The following is a 22,562-nucleotide window of genomic DNA, read 5'->3' as shown; positions in this document are numbered from 1 at the left end:
TGGGTTGAGATAAAAACAGTTTAATAATTGAAATAAAATAATAATAATAATAATAATAATGCACAAAACAAGTGATGCACAGTACAATTGCTCACCACCCGCCGACTGATGCCCAGCCAGTCCCCGAGCAGCAGCCCCCCCGGCCAGCTTTCCCCAGTTTATGTACTGAGCATGACGTCACATGGTATGGAATGTCTCTTTGGCCAGTTTGGCTGTGCCCCCTCCCAGCTCCTTGTGCACCTCCAGCCTTCTCAGTCAGTAGAGCATGGGAAACTAAAAAGTCCTTGGCTGGTGTAAGCATTACCTAGCAACAACTAAAACATCGGTGCATTATCAACTTTGTTCTCATCCTCAATCCAAAACACAGCACTGTACCAGCTACTAGGAAAGAAATTAACTCTATCCCAGCCGAAACCAGGACACCATGCAGAAAGAATGATGAGACAAGAGAGGTTTTTCCAGTCCTACAAACTTAGACAAAGCAGAATTACCCCTTCGCATAGCAGAGGATTCAGTCTCATCTGAAGTGCTGAGGTTTTGTTCTCCCCTCATGGGGCTCCAGGAGCTCATGGGGCTCATTACAGAGCAGGAAGTCAGGAAATACCTTCTGTCCTGCTAAGGGTCAAGTGGGAAGACCACAGGGGAGCTAGCGTGGTGACATCAGGAAAGTGGTACTCAAACTTGACATTGCTACCTACTGCCTGTAGGGTATCAACTTACACAAGTCTTCCCATCAGTGAGAGCCTCAAGAGATGTCCCATGGACCTCAGCGCTGGGGAAGGAGGAGACCTGGGCATGACTTGCCCAGGACTCCACTGCTCAGTGTGGAGCTGGCTTTCAAGGGTATGGGCCTCCATAGCCCTGTTGTCCTGTGTCCTTCCCTAACGTGGCAGGTCCTGTGGCCAAAGGCCAGACTCAGGGCGGCGTGTGGACAGCTCTGCAGCCTCCCTGCAGGGACATCTAGCAGATCCCACCCAGCTGGAGTCAGGTCCCTGCTCTGCAGGTCAAGGACACCTTTTCTCATCTACTCTTGCTGTACAGGAAGGGTAATGATGCCAGGGAACTAATAAAATTTCACATCCAACATATTTTGGCTTCTTTCTGTTTTCATAAAAAGATGAGTGCATCTCACAATTTTCTCTGTTTATAGAGCACAGCACGGAAACAAAATCAGGGACATATGTTGTGTTTGTTCCAGCAACTGTGTGGCTCACATTGCAGAACAAGCCAGCAAGCACTGGTACACAGAGCTACATACAGCAAAGGTGTGCAGCCCCACACAGCAAAGACGGTATGATATAACAACGCCAAGTCCTATAGCTCCCACTAGAAGCTTTGGGTTTGTCTCTCCGGGCACCCATGAGTGATTGACCTCGTGCACTTCTCTGCCTTTTTCTTATACTGACAATAAATTGCCATCTGACATAGAGAAATAACTGGGCCAAAGTACACACGGGCAGGATGAAGCAAAGGAAAATGTGTGTTATATTTACGTACATTTTACAGCTGCTACAAAAGCACAAGCTTTGCTGTGCAGTATTTTCAGGAGTTCAAACCCCAGTAATAGTAGGGATGTGAGTGGTATTTCCCATGTGTATGTGTTCTTTAAAGGGGATGATCTGAGGTCATCACTGCCATCCAGTTTGGCATTTTTGGAAAAGAACACCCTCTGTCATGTAAAATCCCTTGTGCCTTATGTAGTCCCTCCCTTCTGCTGATGGCAGCAGCTCAGCTATGTACCAAAGGTTAGCTACTGAGTCACTGGAACCAAAGCATCCAAACAGTGACTTATTTGAAAGCTACTTGCCAAGAATGGTGATTCACTGACCCAAATTTGAGGTCTTTTTCATATGAATTTGAGAGTAATTTGATTATCCTTCTATTTTCCCAGAAAGATTTTCTCATTTTATACTCCCTTATTTTCCAGGAGCAGGAGCAGCTGAGCAGTCATACGCTGCTGGATGCTCATCTTGGCGATTTCCAAAGTGCCGTGAGCAGGGTATGCCAGGAATCTTGTTTATAAACATCCACTAAATGTCCTCTGCCTCTGCAAAAGTCTCTAGCCCCCTTATCCTGAAAGCTAGAAAACCTTTTTTATGCATAAATGTATAAAATCTCCCCTCATACAAACTTAGGCCTTTTTGCTTATCTGAGGAAGCCACCCAGACACCTCCTTGGAGTGAGTCCCCTTATCCCTGCCCTTGCTGCACAGACCTTCAGTCACCAAGCCAGTTGTCCTGTCTGCTGTCAAAGGTTGAAACTCCATCCCCTACTTGTCATTTTGTCAGCAGTCTCATTATGCGAAGTCCTTTCTAACATGGCTTTTAGCTAGGAGGGATTCAGCCTCATCTGAGGTAAGAGCTGCCTGGAGGAAAGCAATGAGCAGAGACAGACCCCCACCGCGTTAAACTTAAAAAGCTGTCTTTGATGTTGCCATTAGTCTTTCCCAAATACCATGCTCTTTTTGTATTTGCTGAAGTCTTGCATTGAATTAATAATACCTACCTTTATAATGGCTTCTAGTGTGAGATCTCGGAGTATTTACACACGGTGAGTAAGCATGGGTCGGTAACTTGCAGGTGACTCAGTCATTTAGTGGAAGAAGCAGAAAGAGAACTGGGGCTTCCTAACTATTAACAACTTGATACAGCTTAGCAGAGGGCAAAATCCTGCCTTTTGGTTTGCCCAGGCCCATATGTGCTATGTAGTTAAAGTTAATTAGTGGAGGGTGATCGTTTACAGGGTGTGACAATTATTTCTCTAAGGTCTTGGTGTTCAGACCTATTTTTTCATTTCATATCTGTCTGGTATCCAGCACACTGTGTTGTTTTCTGTTACCAAAGAGCTGTTAGTGATAAAAACATCATCATAATTCAGTACAGCCTCTGCATTTTCTGACCTGGTATTTCTTCTGCAGATTAAATATCTAACCATACTAAAAATGAATAAAGACGTAGTCTGCATGGAGCAAAGGTACAGTCTAGGCTGTCAGTCTGGGACGGAAGAAGAGAATTATGATCTACTCTTTTGGTCATCTGAATTGCAATCCCACTGAGCACAGCCGGGAACTGCAGTAAATTCAGACATCCACAGTAGAGCTGTAGACTTTTGTGTGTACATTGTCAAACTGCCTGTCAGGGGAGAATGTTTTCCTGACTTGATTGGGAGAAATAGTATCCTGACTGCCTCTTTTCTTTTTTAACGCAGACAGGGAAATGTAAATAGCCCAGGCCATGCATGTCGTGTGTCTGGGAGCTACAGAGCAAATGAATGAGCTGTAACAAGAGGGGGAGAAAGAGGCAATTTCTTGCAGCAGCAGACTGCAAGATGTAGGCTATAGATTTTGGGTCCAACAGAGTTGGGGAGTGCCTGCAGGCATCTTGAGCAGGATCCATCTGACCAATGTCTCTGGTATGGGCACAAGGAGCTAGCTACCTTCCCTTTTAGTCAGCCAAGAGAAACAGTTATTCCTACACAAATAAACACCTGCATTGACTAGAAAGTGAGTTATGGACGACGAGCACAACTGTAGCTACCTCTATAGTTAGATCATATATTTAATTTGTGAGTTTATTGCTGCTTATACTCCAGTGTCCAAAAGACCCCCAACTTTTGACCAACTGACTCAGTATTGAATGTCTAATAGACTAGAAGCTGAGAGGGGAGGAAAGCTGAGCTGATGGTCAGGCGTAGATTTATTTACAGTGAAGAGATGGAAGCGTATAAAGAGGTTAAGTGTGAAAGGTAACGGAAAAGCTTAAATGAAAATATGAGGGCAGTTGTACATGCGTTGCACGTAAGATGGGATGTTGTCACTGGGGCACATAGAAGTGTGTAAAGTAAAGCCCTGAAGAAACATGAAGCTGAACAGAACTTGATACAAATCAAACGAATGAATGTACCAACTTCCTTCTTTTAAATCCATTACAGAGTCTGCTGAAATCCCTTCAAGGAGAAGGGCTGATGGGGCCTGGTAGGTCTTGCTGACTCTTGAAGATCAGAGCAGGCAAGCTCAGGAGCTGAGATTGATGACTGGGAAACCCCAGACTCCTGTGCTTTATGTGAGGCTGCAGTGAAAGTTGGGGTGGGCAGAGCTCCCTCCTCTCTGAGACCATCACTTGTCAGGAGAAGGTAGCATATAACATACTGTCCTGGTTTTGGCAGGGATAGAGTTAATTTCCTTCCTAGTAGCTGGTACAGTGCCGTGTTTTGGATTTAGGGTGAGAACAATGTTGATAACACACCGATGTTTTAGTTGTTGCTGCGCAGTGCTTACACTGGTCATGGACTTTTCAGTTTCTCGTGCTCTACCGACTGAGAAGGCTGGAGGTGCACAAGGAGCTGGGAGGGGGCACAGCCAGGACAGCTGACCCAAGCTGGCCAAAGGGATATTCCATACCATGTGACGTCATGCTCAGCATATAAAGCTGGGGGAAGAAGAAGTAAGGGGGGGACGTTTGGAGTGATGGCATTTGTCTTCCCAAGTAACCGTTAGGCGTGATGGAGCCCTGCTTTCCTGGAGATGGCTGAACACCTGCCTGCCCATGGGAAGGAGTGAATGAATTCCTTGTTTTGCTTTGCTTGCACACAGGGCTTTTGCTTTACCTGTTAAACTGTCTTTATCTCAACCCACGAGTTTTCTCACTTTTACCCTTCCGATTCCCTCCCCCATCCCACTGGGGGGGAGTGAACGAGCGGCTGTGTGGGGCTTAGTTGCCGGCTGAGGTTAAACCACGACACCTGCCTGTTCTTCTGTATTTGAGGAATATTTCAGAGTGAGGAGGGTGATATTGAGTTGCCTTGACTTATGCTGGTTTTCCCAGGATTCCTGCAGTGGTTAGGGAAGGACTTCCTTGCTCCTGACTATTTAATTTCAGATGGTGTTTGAGAACTTTGCTGACAGTCTGGGCAAAGCTGGGGCAGGTTGTGACGTGGGCTGTCTGGGAGAGGCTGGTCTGGTGGCAGCCTGTGGTAGTGTCCCTGTAGGATGGGGTGAGCTGGTTTCCCTGTCAATACTGAAAGATTGCCACAATTTTCTCTGAGGAAAGAGAGGGCTGACTCTGACCAGAAAACCTTCCAAGCTGTGTGAGACAGAAGCAGCTGTATGGGAGAAGGTATTCGACTTGAGGAAGTCCTCAAAGTGTTTCTGACTTGTGAAGAAGGTCTTGGTTCACATGACCATCCAAGCTGCCGAAATGTTAGTTCACTCTTGAGTCTGAATTTGGAGTGACCTGACCAGTTCACAGTGTCATAGGTTCAAAATGTTGGTTGCAAGGGAGCTCCAAAGGTCATTAGTTGGCTCTGCCATGCCCCTCAAGTTAATGCGGACACTCTGAACTGATAGGATGTACAATTGTATCTATAATGGGAACTGAAGCCCAATAATGACCCCAAATTATTTTGATGTTTCCCTGTTGTTGATATAAATGGAATTTTGGTGCCTAAATGTCTTTCAAAGGGATTTGTCACGGATCAGGTGTGAAGTCTGTGGAAGAGCAGGGAATTGAACAAAGTATCTCGAGTCTCAGGCTGTGTCCGACCAAAGAGCTCTGCAATGGGGGAACATTAACAGTACCAGAGCATGGAGGAGCACAGAGCAAGGTTGTTTTTTTTCTCCAGTGAGCTACATGCTTAGTCTCCCTGCCTTCTTGGTTTGCCCAGAAGTAAGTGAGATCACCCTACAAAGAAAGCAGTAGGATCCACTACAGTTGGGCATTGTATTAGTTTGGCTTAAAGACATGAGGGACAGCCTGACAACAGAGGAAATAAGTTCATGGGGTGACGTCAGAGTGGTTTTCCAAGGACAGTGCTGGCCAGCTGGTTTGTCGATACGGATCCTGCTTCACACTTGTCTTGGCCACGCAAGCTGCCTTGCAGCCCAAAATGCGGTGTCCTGATGCAGAAAGACCATCTCTATTCCTGTTACTGTTTTGATTGCATTCTTTGTGTTTTCTCCATGCACTGAATTAGACCGAATGTGTCTGTTCGGGCTAACAACAGAGATTACTTGGACTATACGAAGTCTGGGACAATGAGCAAACTGTCTTTGTAAATAGGCTAAATATATGCTTCCCATGCAAAACTCAAGCCCTTAGGACAAAAAATGAAAAAATTGCAGTTTTGCCTCTGTCTTTCTCCTCCATCCTCGTCAAAGTAGCTAGGAACACTTGTTACCACTTATTTATGAATTGCACTTGTAAAAAGTGATTTAGCAACCAATTAGCTCCACATTCTTGGAATGAATGTGGTTAAAAATTAATCCAGGTGGTTTACACTTAGGAAACTGGCAATTCCTCTTAAACAAGCTTTTAAACACTGGAATCCTCTAATATTATTGGCCACCAGAAACCACAGAATTATTCTGGAAATGATTGCTTAAACCAGAATTGCTTGTTTTGCATGAACATTTGCTCAACTGTTGAGGTCCTTATCAGCCAGTGGCAGCTTGAGCCAAACATAATCTACAGCAGACTGAAACTTCAGAGCATCCTGCATTTACGTGCCTGACAGGAGGGATTTTGGAGCTGTGAATCCATGTGCATTTGGACTTCTTGAACTCAGTGAACTGACACTGAGTAAAAGAGATCGTGATGGTAACAGATGCCAACACTGTCGCTTCTTGGAGGCTGGAGCAGCACCCAAGCACCACAAGGACCTGGAGAAAGGGCTTTCTGATGCTTTTAGGAGTGACTGAGGACGGATTTTCCTAATAAGAAACTTAAATCTGTGCAGTGATCAGCCAGACCTGCCACCGCTGTTTTTAATCTCTTTGCAGCTGCTGCCATGATGGCACAACCCCTACTGCAGCACCAGAGCGATTCCTGCCTCTGTCTTATAGGAGAGAAAACCTGAACTCTCTTCTCTCCATCAGTCAAATAAACTTGCTGGCTTTTTGTGAAGGAATCCATTATTTTAAACAGCAGTAGGGAAACCGTAGCAGTCCTTACTTCTCTCAGTGAGACACTAGCTGTAATATTTTAACACTTTAAACGTACAAATGCAACTCTCTTTGTGTTGTACAGCTTAGTAATGAGAACCTTTCTGGTCAAAATCCCTGCAAAAACACTCTCTTTCTGCTAGCCTGCCCTGACCTTCCTCTTCCTCCTCTCTGAATGTCATGCTTAGAAGCTGGGAGAGCTGTTAGAGGGTGGGGAAAAAAAAGCAGTGCTTTTCTGGTGTTTGGATTGCTATGGTGATTTATGCATAGGGTTATCTACTGGAGCTTCAGGGAGCAGCAATTGCAGATCTCAGGTCATCAGGTTAGTTCTCAAGGGGTCAAAATCTCCCGTTAGAAGTGGTGACAGATTCAGCTACCACGCGCTGCCTTTCATGGAGCATCTGCAGTCGCTTCAGAAGGCCAAAGGCTTTACTGCAAATGGGATAATTTTTTTTTATCTGCTGCAAAGCAAAGGGACAGAAAAGAACAGGACTTGCCCCAGGGAGTGCCCATTGCTAGGAGGGGAAGAAGGCACTGCACTGCTGCAGAGCCAGGGGGGCTGGCCGCAGCACCCCGCTTGCTCTCCCCACACAAACACCGGTGTCTGCACTAGCAGCAGGGGTGGTTGCACGAGTGCAGCGCGCTCCAGTCTCTTGCCTGCATGCTCTGCGCTGGGCCACTTCCAGCTGGCAGATCTTCAAGGAGCTCGAAGACTTGTGCTGCATCCCACGGGGGATAATGCAGTGCATTATAACCAAGTATGCTCAGAGCTCGTGGGCTTCTGCAGCATTGCTGCAGCGAGGATTGATCCCATGTACAGAGAGGACAAGACCTGTCTGCCGCGCCTTTTGCTATTTGGGAAGTAAGATAATGCAGCTATGTATATGTGGCCCTACGTATAACTGATTTAAAGGGCAGCAGGAAGATGATAGAGGTTATTATTTATACTTGTGAAATGAACTGAGTTAAACCAGACAGGAATGATGCTGTGAGCAACCATGGGCAGTATTTTCCCTGAAATTACATTGAAGTTTTATAACAACTGCTATTGAATTTCATACTCTTACGAGACTCATTCAGGCAGTGGGCTGGCTCGTAAACATGTGCCACCACGGCCCAAAGCTGGTCCCATCACTGATGATGCAGAAATCAATGCAAAACAGCACCATGTTTTTAAAGCAAGGAAATGGAGCATTTCATTTGAAATAAACAGTTAAAGTTTAAAAAAAAAATCAGTTCATAATCATTGGCTGTTTAGTAGGCAATTAAAGAAAAAGGTTGTTCATTAGATAATCTCATTAAAACAAAGCCAAGGAAATCAAGCAATTTACTGACACCAATACAGGCAATTGGTTTGCTCATTTCCATTGATTGTCTCATTTCATATATCTGGAATGATGCTTACCATCCCTTTGCATGAAGTCTATAAATTAAGTTATGCACAGTGCAAGCTCTATCAGAGAAGCTCTAATACACAAAATAGTCTCTTACTTCATTAAACAATCTAACCTTGCCCCAGGCAAACAGAGTAACTTATGATCTCCTTAATCTAGTCAGGATCTGTATTGTGATACATATGGCAATTCCATGGGCCAAGGAACATGAAAAGTTGCCTCTAGCTCTCATCAGTGTTGGAATAAAGTAAGTAAGTTATTTTCTTTATTAAGCAGTATAACTTGGATATTGACTGGGCAATTACCATGCCCTGTAGAAGTTTTCAAAAAGAAGTAAAACTGGTTTCACGTAGGGCGACTTGGGAATGCTGTTTCAGTCTGTCCTGGTCCATCCATTGATGCCTTTACATTTGATGTTGGGGCTCCTCAGGGTTCCAGCTGCTATAATCATCCTATCTGATGCAGAAAAAGTATTCTTTGTAAGTTCACCAGTAGAAAAATGTGAAACCCTCGTGTTTTTCTCCGTATGTCTGTCTGTGCCCTGAATTCTCTCTCAGGCGTTGCATCAGGTAGCCCAGAGAAGTGCCCTCAGCCAAAGAAATGCCTATTCTATTTGAATATTACACCTTAACACTGTGATGGCAATAACGTATGATACATTTTAAATCTGCTTTAAACTCTCAAAGCACTTTGCATGCCTTATTTCTTATTTTTTTCCACAGTGGATAAATTGCATTTGTCCTGCTTGGCAAAGTACAGAACTGAGATGCCTTGATGGCTTTTCATTTAGGCTTGCGATGAGCAGAGTAACTTCACGGTCCCATTTTCAATATTGGCTTCAGTCATTTACATCCCGCAGTGCCTAAATACTCCTTGCGATCTGGATCTAACTGATTTGGTGAAGGATGTATGATGAGTTACTCTAATGACTAGGTTCTGAATTCAGAAATACCTGGAATCCTGCCTTGGGCTGCCTTTGCTAGACCATGACTTAGAAGCGATTTATGGTGATTGACGGTACTATAGGAATAATCATTAACAACACTTAGGGCTTTTTAGGACTAAAAAAAAATAAATCTTGAGTAATTAATCTTCACAGCACATCTGAGAAGGTGAGTGACTATTTGCCAGTCTGAGACAAGGGGAAAACTGAGCTGTGCTAATTTACCTCATATTATACATAAGTTTCAGGGCCCAAACACAGCCTTGATTTCCTGTACTTAACCCCTGAGGCCACTATTCAGCTACAAGGGGAGTCCATTCATTTTGCCGGCCTTCTGAACAATTTTGTTATTTTTTGGCAAATATCTGGCAAGAAACATTTTCCTGGAACAAATGTAAAACTCCATGTCTCTTCGCGCCAAAGTCTCCGAACTCCGTTCCCAGGACTGGCCGCAGGAGTCTGGCAGGGAGTTCAGTGGAAGCAGGATAATGTTGATATTTCAGTTACTGTAGGTATGCAATAAATACCCAAAGCATAAAAAATGTGGTTTAAATGCAAATGAAGCTCTGCCTTAATACAATTATGCAACTTAAGATGCCAAACAACTTTTCTGCTCTAGCCATGAAATAACAATACATCATCTGCAGTATTATGTACTTGCAGTCCCAAAATATATGTGGAACTCAAACAAGATCTGGAAAGAAATACGTATTCCTTCAGAAAACCTCCTGAGCCAGAATGAAACTTAGCATCTCTGACTACACAAATATCAGTTGTCTTATTCTTAAGAAAAAATAATCAAACTGGCATTTTTTTAAGGCAGTGGCTTTGCTCAAAGCTCCTGACCAAACCAGGGATCAGCATGCTGCTATGTGGTGTATATACACTTCTAAACTAACCAGCCTACTCCCCCCAAATCCTTGAGTGGAGACTGATTAATCAATGCAAAATGAATGTGAATTGGATATAAATATAAATATAAATATAAATAAATATAAATATAAATATAAATATAAATATAAATATAAATATAAATATAAATATAAATATAAATATAATTATTGGCTGCTGGGTTTTTCAGGAAATGTCTATAGTTCATTTTTTATAAGCTTTGAACAAATTGTGATTGATCAAAACATACAACCACATTATGAAGAAAAATGCCTGTGCTGTTTGCGCACATTAAATATCTCTAAGCACATATTGCAAATAATGAAAAACAGATTTTGTTCTGAATGTTCCCCAGATAGGTTCTGTAGGTGCTTTGTTCCTATATATAAATGATCTGGGAGTGATTCTTTGGTGAAGGTCATTATTGATTTACAGAAAATGTACACATTTAGAATTTGTATCTATTGAATAAATAAATAGATAAAAAAATTCAAACTTGTCAAAACTGAAGTTGTTCACAGAAGAACATTGGCCTTGACAGGTATTTCAATTTTAAAAGACCTGGTGATATTTTTAACACAAAAAGATGATATTTATGGGTCAAAACGGCTTTTAATTATTTAAGCTAATATTTTTGGCAAATGTAATATGGCATCAAACCAAACTATTTTCCACTGACATCAAGCTTTTTTGACTTTTAGTTTCAGGCTTCCAAGATTTTGACTTGTCTTGATCTAGAAACAGAGAAAGGCCTTAAAAATCACTTTTCTATCCCCAAGACAGGAAAGCAACTGGATAAGATTTTCATTGATCACAAAAGCAGTGGCTTGGGGAGTTCATCTCTGCCAGCTTGCAAGGCTAATCCCTTCTGGGGACAGCTAAGTCTCTTATGAATATTCTCAGGTGTCTAGCAGTGGCTGTGGTGCTTGGCCAAAATGTGGCCTTACGTACCTTGATAGCTGTGCGTAATTTGGGGTTGTTCAGTATTTTATCATCCTTCCACACTGTTACTAAAAGCCTGTGGATATCATTTAGCCAGCCAATGCCACAAAGTAGATGTTTTCTAATAGTGCTTAATGTGCAAAACAAAGCAGCAAATTATACAAAGCAGTGTAATGAGGTGATAAATAATCTCATCAGGTGTTGGCTTAATAGGCAGTGGAAGATAATTGCCTCCAAGGGGAGTGTCAATGAATTAATTTTTAGCCAGGCAATTCAGCTTATGAGTTGTTCAGAGACCCCCAAATGCTGTTCACGTCTTTGTATAGGCTAATTCCCTTAGCCAGGAGCCTTCAGATGATAACATCCTATAAGCACAAACAGGGTTGATTTGACCATTGCTTCTGCCCATATTTAAGTGCAGATTTAGCCATTGTAATTAGCTTTAAAATTCACAAGAAAAGGAACTGGCAGGAGCATCAGGTGGAGCTGTGATTACAGCAAGGTAGACACAGATTTTGGTTATATGAAAGGCTCGTGAAAGGGTATTGCAGCAACTGCAGATTTTTTGGGTGACTTCAGAGTGATGCTGACAAATCTTCATAACCTTCATGTCACCCAGACCTTTGTGTTGTTACAGATCTGCCCTGCAGACCAGGAGGGACCGAGTCAGACAGATCCTCCAGGGATCCATGTCCCTCTGGCCAGGCTGCTGGTCTGGTGCAGAATGAATTTCCTCCAAGAGGAGCTGGGAGAATGGAAAATGAGCCTCCCTGACTCCTCTGTGACTGAAGCAACCGATAGCTGTTGGAGTCCCGTGCATGAATGAGGCAGAGCTGCTGGGCGCTGGCTGCCAGTGCTTGCCGTGGTGCCTCGTACTTGGGTTTGGTGTGGTTAGGGGTGTCTGAGGGCAAGCTTATAGCAACAGCAGGGGACCCAGCTTCTGAATGTTCTCAGCTGCAGACAACCCCACATTGACCTGAGCTGGTCTGTTCTCCTTACAATGGGATTGAGGGGACCGCTCCGGGAACTGATGAGGATGGTGGGGGCGTTAACTGAAAGCTTTCCACTTCAAAGGCTTCAGAGGGAGGGAGTTCTTATCATTATGGGACTGGCTGGTGATAACTAATTACTTCCTGATACATTTGGCTCTTGCTTTTCCTTTCCTTTAATTTACAGGTGTCCTTCCATAGGACAAAAAGAGAGATTGATCTGCGGTTCCCTGTAATAGCTACAGATGTGCCTAAGCAGACGAGAGAATACACCTCCCTCCCACAACCCCCCACCCCCCAAAAAAGCCCTTACCCATGTCTCAGGCTCTGAAAGAAAGCACTCAGTATCTCTAGTGTATGGTGGCTACTTTCTGCATTCAACTTAGCTGCACGTGGTAGCCAAAGATGTGTAAGAACTCCTGGTGTTATTTCTCTGCATATGAAGTCCCTCAGGAGGTCAGTGTAAACTGAGGCCTATGGTCAGTCCCGCCCTATTTTGATGAAGTTGCATGCCAGCAACGTGCTCCTAGTTTGAGTGGATCATGACCTTGAGGTCATTCTCTAATATGACATCAGCTACTTTGGCATAGGCAGGCACACCTCTAGGCTTGCAGTATGGTGACGTGTCCTCCCTGTTGGTTTAGAAGGACTGCAAGTTTTTACAAAGTTCCCCCCCCCCTCTCCTGCAAGGCAGAAGAGTCAGAGGAATAGCAGCTGCCTGATGGCATAAACATCTCCCTCTCGCTGTGTATCGGTCAGGGGTTGGGTGTTCATCAAAGTGCCACGCAGATCCTTGTGCTTTTGGTGGTGGGAAGAGCTGCTCGCTGTTGTCCCCCACAGGCCATGCCGGCAGGGCTGCGGAGCAGAGCCCAGCTGCAGGCAACCTCTTGGATCTGGTCCTGGTGTTTCTTATGTCATTGGTGCCCACAAGTCTGTTTGCAAGATGAAAAGATGGGGACTGAAACTGCTCTGCTTCTTCTGTCCCTGTTTGTCAGCACAAGCCAACTTCTGCAGAAAATGCAGCTGTTAGAAAGGAAAACTCTGTAATGGAGGGGCTCCTGCTTGACTGGAGACTGACAGCTAAGCATCCTGAGATGGCAGACTGGTAAAATATTGACAAGCTCCATGCTCATCCTCTGCCTAACTCCAGTAAGGTACTGCCTACAGTTTCACTTATCACAGAAATCAACTCGGTTGCCTTCGGCCTTCTAAAATTTTAAAGATAGCCAAGGGAGGCAGAAAAGCACATCTGGAAGGACCATCATCCCAGGCGGCTTAAGCTCTCCTTTTAGGATAGCTTGAATTATCTCCCAACACCTAGATTTTTAGGAAAAATGGATCCCATCTGCAGACTGAGGAAACCTAACTGCAGGGTGTAATTTTACCCATCTTCATTGTCATGGTTTCTTGGAAACCTGGCTTTTATTTAGAAAGAATTTATGTAGATATTTGTCTGTCTTTACCACTCTGTCCCCGTTAGACTCTTCATCATACTCACAGCGGTATTGGTACAGTCAATAGATCAAGAACACTGATCTCAGTGATGCTAATGTACATGAACTCACACCAACTCAGATGCTGGCCCAATGTCTTATTTAATGTTTTATTGAATCTCTGCCATGGTTCAGTCTGTGAATATAGCTTAAGCAGACGGATATTCCTGTTTGCTTTACTCTTGTGCATAAAGGTTGTGGGATCATGCCTCCTATCTACAGTGCTCTATTGCAAGGTGTTTGATATTGATGTACCAGAAGTACCAGGTGGCATGGGCTTTGCAGGACTCTGGGTAACACCCCTACTTGGGTTTGCCCTGCCCTACCAAGTTGCACCAGCCTCACTAGTGTTCTCGTGGGCTGGCAGACACAGCTTGAGTCATGCTAACAGCACACCGAAATGCTGCCAAGGGATGTTAAGCCTATTTGCTGGGTGAAACGTGCCTCCTACTAGCCCCAAGTGTGGCTGTTAGCTGAAGTACCCATGCTTGCCTTCCAGCAAGAATCCTGTAGTCCCTGTGCCTTGCATTTTTGTTCATACTTGAACCCTCCTGGCCAGAACCTGTGGTGCCTGGAAGTGTGCCCATTCCTCACAGAGCCTCCTGCTCTTTGCAGATGGTGGCTAGCTCACCTTTGCATGCACTCAGGAACAAAACAGTGTTTCAGTGACACTATCACTTCCCAGAAAGACCAGGCAGAGCCATCAGAATTGGCTGGAAGAAGGTGATACAAACCATCAGAGAGCCAAGACCTCACTGATACTCCGATGAACAGATTGACAAATTACCTTCTCAGGCAGGGTCAGGGTCACTGAATTCATTAATTTTCATGTGCTTCTTAGAGCCTCCAAAAAGTCCCCTTCTTACCCCACTCAGATGGCAGATGACAGTGCATTGGCAGGGACAAAAGGAATTCTGCTGTTGAAATAGCTCACTAGTTTTAAGAGCATGACCTGGCAGCACAATGCAGGACTGACAAAGTAGAACCAGGAGAGAGCAGCCAAAATGTCTTCCCACGTCAATGCTCTGTAATCAGCTTTGTTGCATAAAAAACTTGGGCTTTTGTGGGAATGTAATCCAACAAAACGTATTTCAAAGGAGTAAATCAGCTTTCCCTGATGGTAAGCTATGTGCAGGGCGGTACTGAAGCATTTAGGGTAGCTATGGTGACAGTATCTTCCTCCTAACAAAGAAATACGCTGGAATTAGAAAAAGATTTGTGAACAAGCAATAATTGTACATCCAGACCACAAGAGTTTGTAGAAAAAAGGGTTGCAAAGTTCTTGAACACAAGTTTTTTATAATACACTATTTGGATGTTGCAGTTAGATTCTGAAAACAGCCAAACCAGTACATGCCTGATTTGCTAAAGGGGTGTAACTTGGCCAGGATCACAGCTTTTTGTCATTTGTAAAGGCTGTGCTTTATCTTTGCTTGCACAATTTTCAGCTCCTTTGGAAAAACTCTACTGAACTTTTCACCCAGCTGGTGTTTGCTCACAGCCTGGATGCTCATAGGCAGAGCTGCCTTGTTCCTACACAAATCTCTAGAGATCTTGGAGAGGATGCGTCGTTGAGGGACAGGAATTACGGTATGGTGGTGGGCAGCCAGAGGACTTCTCAGACATTGTCTGCCATATAATGTGTCCCCAAAGCATATATCCATCATGCTCTCCATTGCACATCAGAAAATTCATAGCTTGCACTGTGTTTTCCCTCAAGTCACACAGCCCATCCACACCCACCCCATTAGGCGATCCAGAAGTGTGCCCATGGTCTCAGTGAGCTCTGCTGCTGTTCAACAGCCAAGAATATGGGAATATCTATACCCATATGAATTTGTTTGTCTGTGTTTTGGGGAGGTATATTCATATTTTGATGTTAACCTCTTTAATTTAGCAACAACACACAGGCTGTTTGCCTTACCCTGGAGGTCATAGTATCTTGAAGAGCTGTTTTTGCTATACCCCCTGAGACCTTCCATAATAAAGTGAGAAACTATATAACAGGAGACTAACAGAAAAGCATGAAGCTTCAGAGTCTGAAAGTAGGTCTGAAAGAGAGAGGAAAGCACTAAGAGGTATGCAAAGTTGTCCTCCAGATCCCTGCACAGCAAAATGGAACATTTCAAAGAGACAGAGAGCAAAGGGCCGTCTCAGGAGATGTTGTTCTGGGTACAACCATGTCCTCCTCCATACACCTCCCCTTCTTGGTGTGGTGCATCAGAAAGTCCTTGGGAAGACCGTTTCTCCACACTTTCACAGGGTCCCAGGAGGCACTTTGTTTTACGAGCAGTTTGTGTACTGACATTGCGTGGATCCCTGTTGTGTGGAAAGCCAAGTTCTCCTCTCTTCTGGTGCAGGTGCACAGTATAACTCCTTCCTTCTGATATGGAGGGGTCTCCAAGGAAAGAAAAAACAGCTCCTGACTCTATAGGCACAAAGTATCACACTGTGGTATTTGCCACAAGCAGCTATGTCAAACTGTGTGGTTCAGGCTCTCCTCGCTCTCCCAGCGCCTCGGCTGGTTCTTGTGCCTGCCCCACAGCTGGCTGCTGGGAATCAGCAGATGACTCGTCCCTCATCCCCAGCAATTGCATGTCTCTCTCGGCCTCTCAAACAGCGTGCAAAACACAGTGTGCATTGATAACAGGAATGTTTGCTGGGTAGCTTCCAGCCTGTTCGTACAACCTTTCTGTTGGTCATTTAAGTTGCCAAAGGCTCACACCGTGATCATCCAGCATCTGCTCCTTTAATAACATATTCTTTCCTTGCTGTAGGACAGTTGTTATGTTTGATATATTTCTTCATTTCCCAAGGAAGTGAGAGTATGGTAGGGTCTTAGGAAACACAATCAGCAGAGCAACACTGCCAGTATGAGTATGCAGGTTTGGACAAAAATGTCCCTGCCTGAAGCTTTTGAAAACATTTTGTGTCCCTGTGGTTACTAGGGAATAGCCATCACTGGTGTCAGCGGTGCGTCCCTGATTATCTGTACATCTGCTGGGTTGTCCAACAGAAGTCTGAAAAATCATGGGTCAAACAGAGGAAGTGAATAAGGAACAAAAGGTGAGTGTGTCTTCGCAGCATGAATGAGGAGCACTGCATAGCAGGTTCAAAGGAAACATGAGAGAGATTTCTTCCTGCAACATACAGCTAAATGGTGGGACCCTTGCTCCAGAGTATTATGAATACTAAGATTTTACATGGGACTGGACCAGCGTTTCTTGAAGATGGGAGAAAAATGAATCGAAGACTATTAATCCCCCAAACCTTACTCTCAGCTCCTAAAGTCCCTGAGCAGCAATTTGTTGGAGTTCTTCAAGACAGCGTTATGTTCTGGTTGCCTGTCCTTCTTCCTAAAGCATCTGCCGTGGGCCACTATCAGCGACAGAATAACAAATTTTATTTGGCTTTAGCCTAACACACTGTGCCCATTCTCACCTGCTAGTGCTGCACTGCCATGGGGATGTGCACTGAGCACCCGAGATGGAGGAGAGGCAGGGAGACAGGGCCAGGAGATATTTCATCTATCGCTCTGGAATGGAAAGAGAAACCCACTTCATGGACCTGATCTATTATCTTCTCTGTATTGCCCAAAATCCTGATGCAGTGCAGCCAGACACACTGCATGGCCCTGCATGTCTGTTGATGGCTGCACTCATTGAAGAGTTGTCCAACACCAAGCTAAATGCCCTCCAAGAGCAAACCGTTGTGGCTAACTTCTGGAGCAGAAACACCAGTCATTTCTTTACCTGGAGTCTAGTGGGGTGAGCTGGGCACACTGCAGAGGCAACACAGCTTCCCCATCCTGGAGACCTGAGGAAGTTTCTGACAGTATCACACATTTTCTCCGGCATCCCAGGAGACCCCTCACCCTGGCATTCCCACTGCAGCTGCATCCCAGGAGGATGGGCTGCCCATGTAAAGGGGAATCAAATGTGAAGCACTCCGTAGGAAAAAGGATGCTGAAACCTATTTATTGGGAGCATTTCACCAGTTTACTCCAGATGAGCTCTTTGGTTTGACTGTGCCCACTGCTGTCGTTATCAAACGGAGTGCCGACTCCTGAATTTGGCTGGCTAAGCCCATTTTTTTTCTGAGTCTGCTGGGCCTTGTCGTACGGTACTTACCGCTTTTACTCCATGCCTCACTAAGGAAGGTTAGGTTGTGCAGTTATTATTAGCATGCATTCAGGCTCTCAGCAGTGGTAGGACACAAGCAGTAGCACATGTAAGGACATCTGGTAATGTGACCTTTTGTTTGTGCCAGGGTATGGGCATTAGTTCATAGATACAGAAAGTACCTTAGACCTTTCTTCCCTCTCTTGTTCTATTTACAATCTGAGTGTATTTAGGGTATAGGGAAATGAATCAAAACTGACTTAGACTTTATTTAGCACTGTAGCTGCTGTTCTTATTTTGACCGCATCAAACATTTCCTTGGTAGATTGATTTCCTTTGGCTCATTCATTGATCATTTGACATGAGAAGTATGCAGTCATCTTATTGATTTTTTTTACTTTTTTGCCCCTACAGTTAATTTTATAATATGGTTCTTCAAATCAGTAGGTGAACGGTCAGTATTTCAATATAGCTGTTACAGGGATGTGTGCACCTGGTGTTATCATAAAATGCTATGAGGAGTCAACCAACCAGTATCTGTAAAGTGTAAGCTCAGCTTGCTCATTAAACAGCCTTTTCATGCTTTTTCTTTTTAAAATAGGAAATGATGATGTAAAAGATGATCATCCAGGAATGGAAAAGTAAGCAAATCAGCAATAATATTTAGGAAGTGTATATCATCTTTCACCTCAAGATTTAAAAGTGCTTCATGAACTACTAATTAAGACTCAAAACCAGCAGGGTGTTACTGTAATGAGTACTGAGACATCCTACTTCATGCTGAGCTGAAAATAGTCTTGAGCATGCTAATAAGTTTCTATTGTAGACCTCCCTACAGTCAGTATTAACAGGGGCTGAAATATTACGAACAGGATAGGCAGTCAAATATTAAGGTCAAAGTAAAAATTGTTGTGGTTTACAAAGACAACAGGAGTACTTTCTTTTCAAAATGCTTCTGAGGAAAACAAGATTTTTGTTTTATTTCTGTTAAAACAAATATTTATTTACCTATCTGGGGAAAGGATCCCCTTCCTAAAATTTCAAATGTAAATCAAGTTCCAAAACCTGTCATATGAATGTTTTCAATGTTTTATTCTGCAAAGATGTGAGAGAAGCTTTTTTTTAAAGCAGAAGTGTTCACATCATGATGTGATTTCAGGAGCTCTGGTTTTAAATAAAACACCAGATATTAAGAGTTTTATGATGAAATGATGAGAGCTAGCAAAAATTAATAAAAAGTATTTATTGAACCTAAAGCAAGTCTTGTTCAGTATTTTCTTCATGGATCAATAGGGAATCTAAAGAAGTATGAATTGCTATAAAACAACTTGAGCAGAGAGGTAATAAAGGTGATAATAAATTCTTACATAGAAAAAAATGAAACCAGGAGATAATTTCAGATTTCTGAATGGGATGTGACACTAACCATGTTGTAAAGAGCAAAGGTGTCATGAACAAGTTTTAAGGAAAGTTTGCATTTCTAGTCTCACTGTAAGCAAGGCTTTAGTATTTCTCCTTGCTATAAATACCCCATCCCAATGGCATTAAACTTCAACTAAAGATATGAATAAGGTCACAGAATGATGCTTTTGTGAGTATTTGTTGGTAAACTAGGAAGGAGCATGAAACTGTCGGAAAATAGATTTAAAGCACCTTTAGTAATCACGTGGCATCCTTCAGGAGTTTACCCAGACCCAAGTAACTACAGCTCAATACGTGCTGGATTCATCACAAATTAAACTAGTGATATCCCATCAAGCATGCAACTTCTGTCTAAATTAGAAATAGCTACTAAAGATTTCTGTTAGTGGGTTTGGTATATAATTATTAGATACCATCCCCATACACATGATAGGTTTTTTACTCACTCAGGCGAAGATATACTTTGATTTGGAATTTGCTGTATGCAAACTGTGGCCCTTCCACCCATAAAAACCCTTGAGGTTTCTTGCTAGCCAAGGGCTTTTTGTATCCAAGTTTGATATATCATTCTAGCTTGGTCTAATCATGCTACCCTTTTGCCTTCCCTTTTACACAGCGGAAAGATCAAGGAATGAGTTTCAAAACAAGGAAAGGTTTGTTCTGTCTCCTGATTCAACAGCAGTAGACAGCTTAAAACAACCTGGAATCTGATGCCTGCCATTTTATTTTCTGCTTTCTGTTCAGCTGGGAACATTTTTCTTCTTTTGGTACTTGACAAAACAAATATGCTCCCCCCAGTATTCAGCACTTGCCTATTTCATGTGTGTATAGGCATATACCTTGGAGCACACACTTTACTGCCCATTTTTTGGTAAGATGTGACTCATCCTTGCAGATAATGAAAGCAATACTTACTAAAATGATCTGTGTTGCCTTTGCACTTGATGTCATCCCTGTGTATTTTGCTTCTGTAACATTGCTGGGACAAGACTTGTGCACAAGATCATTGTAAACAGCGCATCTAGCCCGTGGCAGCCAGGCATGTGGCACTGACCACAGGGCTAACAGATCAAATGAACTGTTTAAACCTGCAGTAAAACATTCAAGATTATTCAGAATCTTTAATACCTGTGCAGGGTGGCATCTCCAGAAATATATCATTCATGAGAAGAGGTGCCCATTCAACTGTTCCCTCTTCCCATCTAACTCTGTGGCATATCTTCATGGTGCTGGGTGACAGAGATATGGACAGATACAACCTTCTCCCTTTCACAGAGAGGGGATAGAAACTCTTGATTCAGCTCTTAAATGTCTGTTTCATATGGAAACAAACCAACCCAACCACAGCGTTCCTGCTTGTAAAGGCTGGTTGAACCCATTAGCTGTAAAGAAAAATCCCGGTAGCCAGTGATACAGGGAACGGGTGAAGAGACACAATGGTTAGATACAAGAGACAGTCCCGGTGCACTGCCCTACAAGTTAGATTCTGATTTGATAATTATAGCAAAGTCGTATTCATTTCTTAAAATGCTCCTCCCAGCACACACTTGTGTGCTGGCTTGGAAATCCACCAGCTGTATGGTGAAGTCCTGGTGCATTTAGCTCTCCCTGTACCTCAGGAGAGGCGTTTGCCATGGCAGACATGAGAAGCCGGGGGGAGTACCCCGGGAGTAGCCCCCCACCGCTGTTGGTCAGCAGCCAAGTCTTTACCTACGACTCACCTCCCAGCTTGAAGGAGAGTGGGAATCTGTCCTGAGAGTGATGGAGCACAGAGAGGCTTCAGGCAGCCTCCTGTTGTGTCATTTGTGGTTTTAACATTCTTTCTAGAGCAGATGCAGTTTAATCACCTTTCGGTCAATACTCGGAGATTTGCTTTCTGCTTAAGCCAGGCATATACCTCAGAAGAGATATATAGAGCTATTATTTTAAAGCCAGTTGATCACTTTTCCTTGCACAGCGAAAAAGGTCAGGAACAAAATGTGCTTGGATGTTTTTGTAGATACATTTTTGAGGAGTATAACTCAAATGCTGTGGAAACTTAAGGTAACTGGCAGGAAAACAGAGCAACTCTGTGCTGCCTTCAAAATCCCTGCACTTTTAACTCTTCTATTAACTTCTCTGGTTTTCCCATAGATACTGATTCTGTCAATTCTGATTTCAACGAGGCTGCACATGGGAGAAAAGTAAGGTCTGAGCAGATGGTTGACATGAAATGAACAGCAAATTATTGCATAGCTGTAGGAGTTCCAGCACATTCTGCAATGCTCTAAGTCAACATGCATTACAGATGCCAAAGCAACCAGACTCAAGGGACACTTGAACATGTAGGAACAGTCATAAAGTATCCAGCCTGAAGACTGAAATCCTTAATGCTATGAATAGAAATGCTTCATCAAGTTTCTATAGATCTATAGATCTTCTTGTTCCCCTCATGAGAAAGAAATATTGACAGCATATGTTGAGGGAGTATGTAGAAATCCAAATTATACTTGTCCCTGCAGTGAAGCTTCCTGCAGAGGAATGGGCCAGATATCCTGGAGGAACAGGGCTTGGGTATTTTAAACACCTATTTTTCAGGGACAACTGAAAAGGAGCTAGGAAAAGGCAACTGTCTCAATAACAGCAGTACTTGCAATCAGAATAGACAGAGTAAAAACATTTGGAATGGATTTCTAGTTCATAGTTTTGGGTCACAAGCTATATTGATGTACCTGAAAGGGGATTGAAAGAAGCCACCTTTCTGGGCAAATTATTGCATGACTGCCCTGGGGGACAGTTCTTCAACCTTCTGGATCCTCCAGAGATGGCCTTTCTCAGAGATGGAGGACTGGGCTTTAAGGGCTGCATGGGGTGGAGCTGACCTGGTAGTCCCTTGCTTGCTGTATGTCTTACCTAAATAATGGGCCTGATGGAAAAAAGCATTAAAAATTGTGGTTTGCTCATCATGAGAATGTGTTGTCGTCGGCATCTAGCTTGAGTGTCTCCACCCCACCTATGTAGCACTCCTCTGTGCTTCTGGGTAGGAAGAGAGAGAGAGCATCATTTATGGGACCTTGTTTTTACATCTCTATACAACACACCGCCTGATTTCAGTGGTGTTTCCTGAGCCAAAGTTATCCCAGCAGTTGCTGACTTTGCAAAATGCTTTGAAACCAAAAGGGTGAAAAGTGCTGAATGGGGAGCAATGCACAACTTTCTTATTAAGATGAAAATTAAGTAGTTGTTGGATGATCTGGCAGTGCAAAATCCTGACGACAATTTTTCCAGCCTGAAATTTTCCTTCCCCAGTTTATCTGGGTCACAGAAAAGGCTAATTCAATATTGCAGCCGTGGGTACTCTGCTTGGACTACACTGAGCCTTTACCTCTTCCCCCCAGTACTGTGTCCATGACCATTAGTCAGTAATTATTAATACTCTTGGCCTACATTC

The sequence above is a fragment of the Pygoscelis adeliae genome, unplaced genomic scaffold (assembly GCF_000699105.1).
Source record: "Pygoscelis adeliae isolate BGI_AS28 unplaced genomic scaffold, ASM69910v1 Scaffold103, whole genome shotgun sequence".
Taxonomy (NCBI): domain Eukaryota; kingdom Metazoa; phylum Chordata; class Aves; order Sphenisciformes; family Spheniscidae; genus Pygoscelis; species Pygoscelis adeliae.
This window is presented reverse-complemented; position numbering follows the sequence as displayed.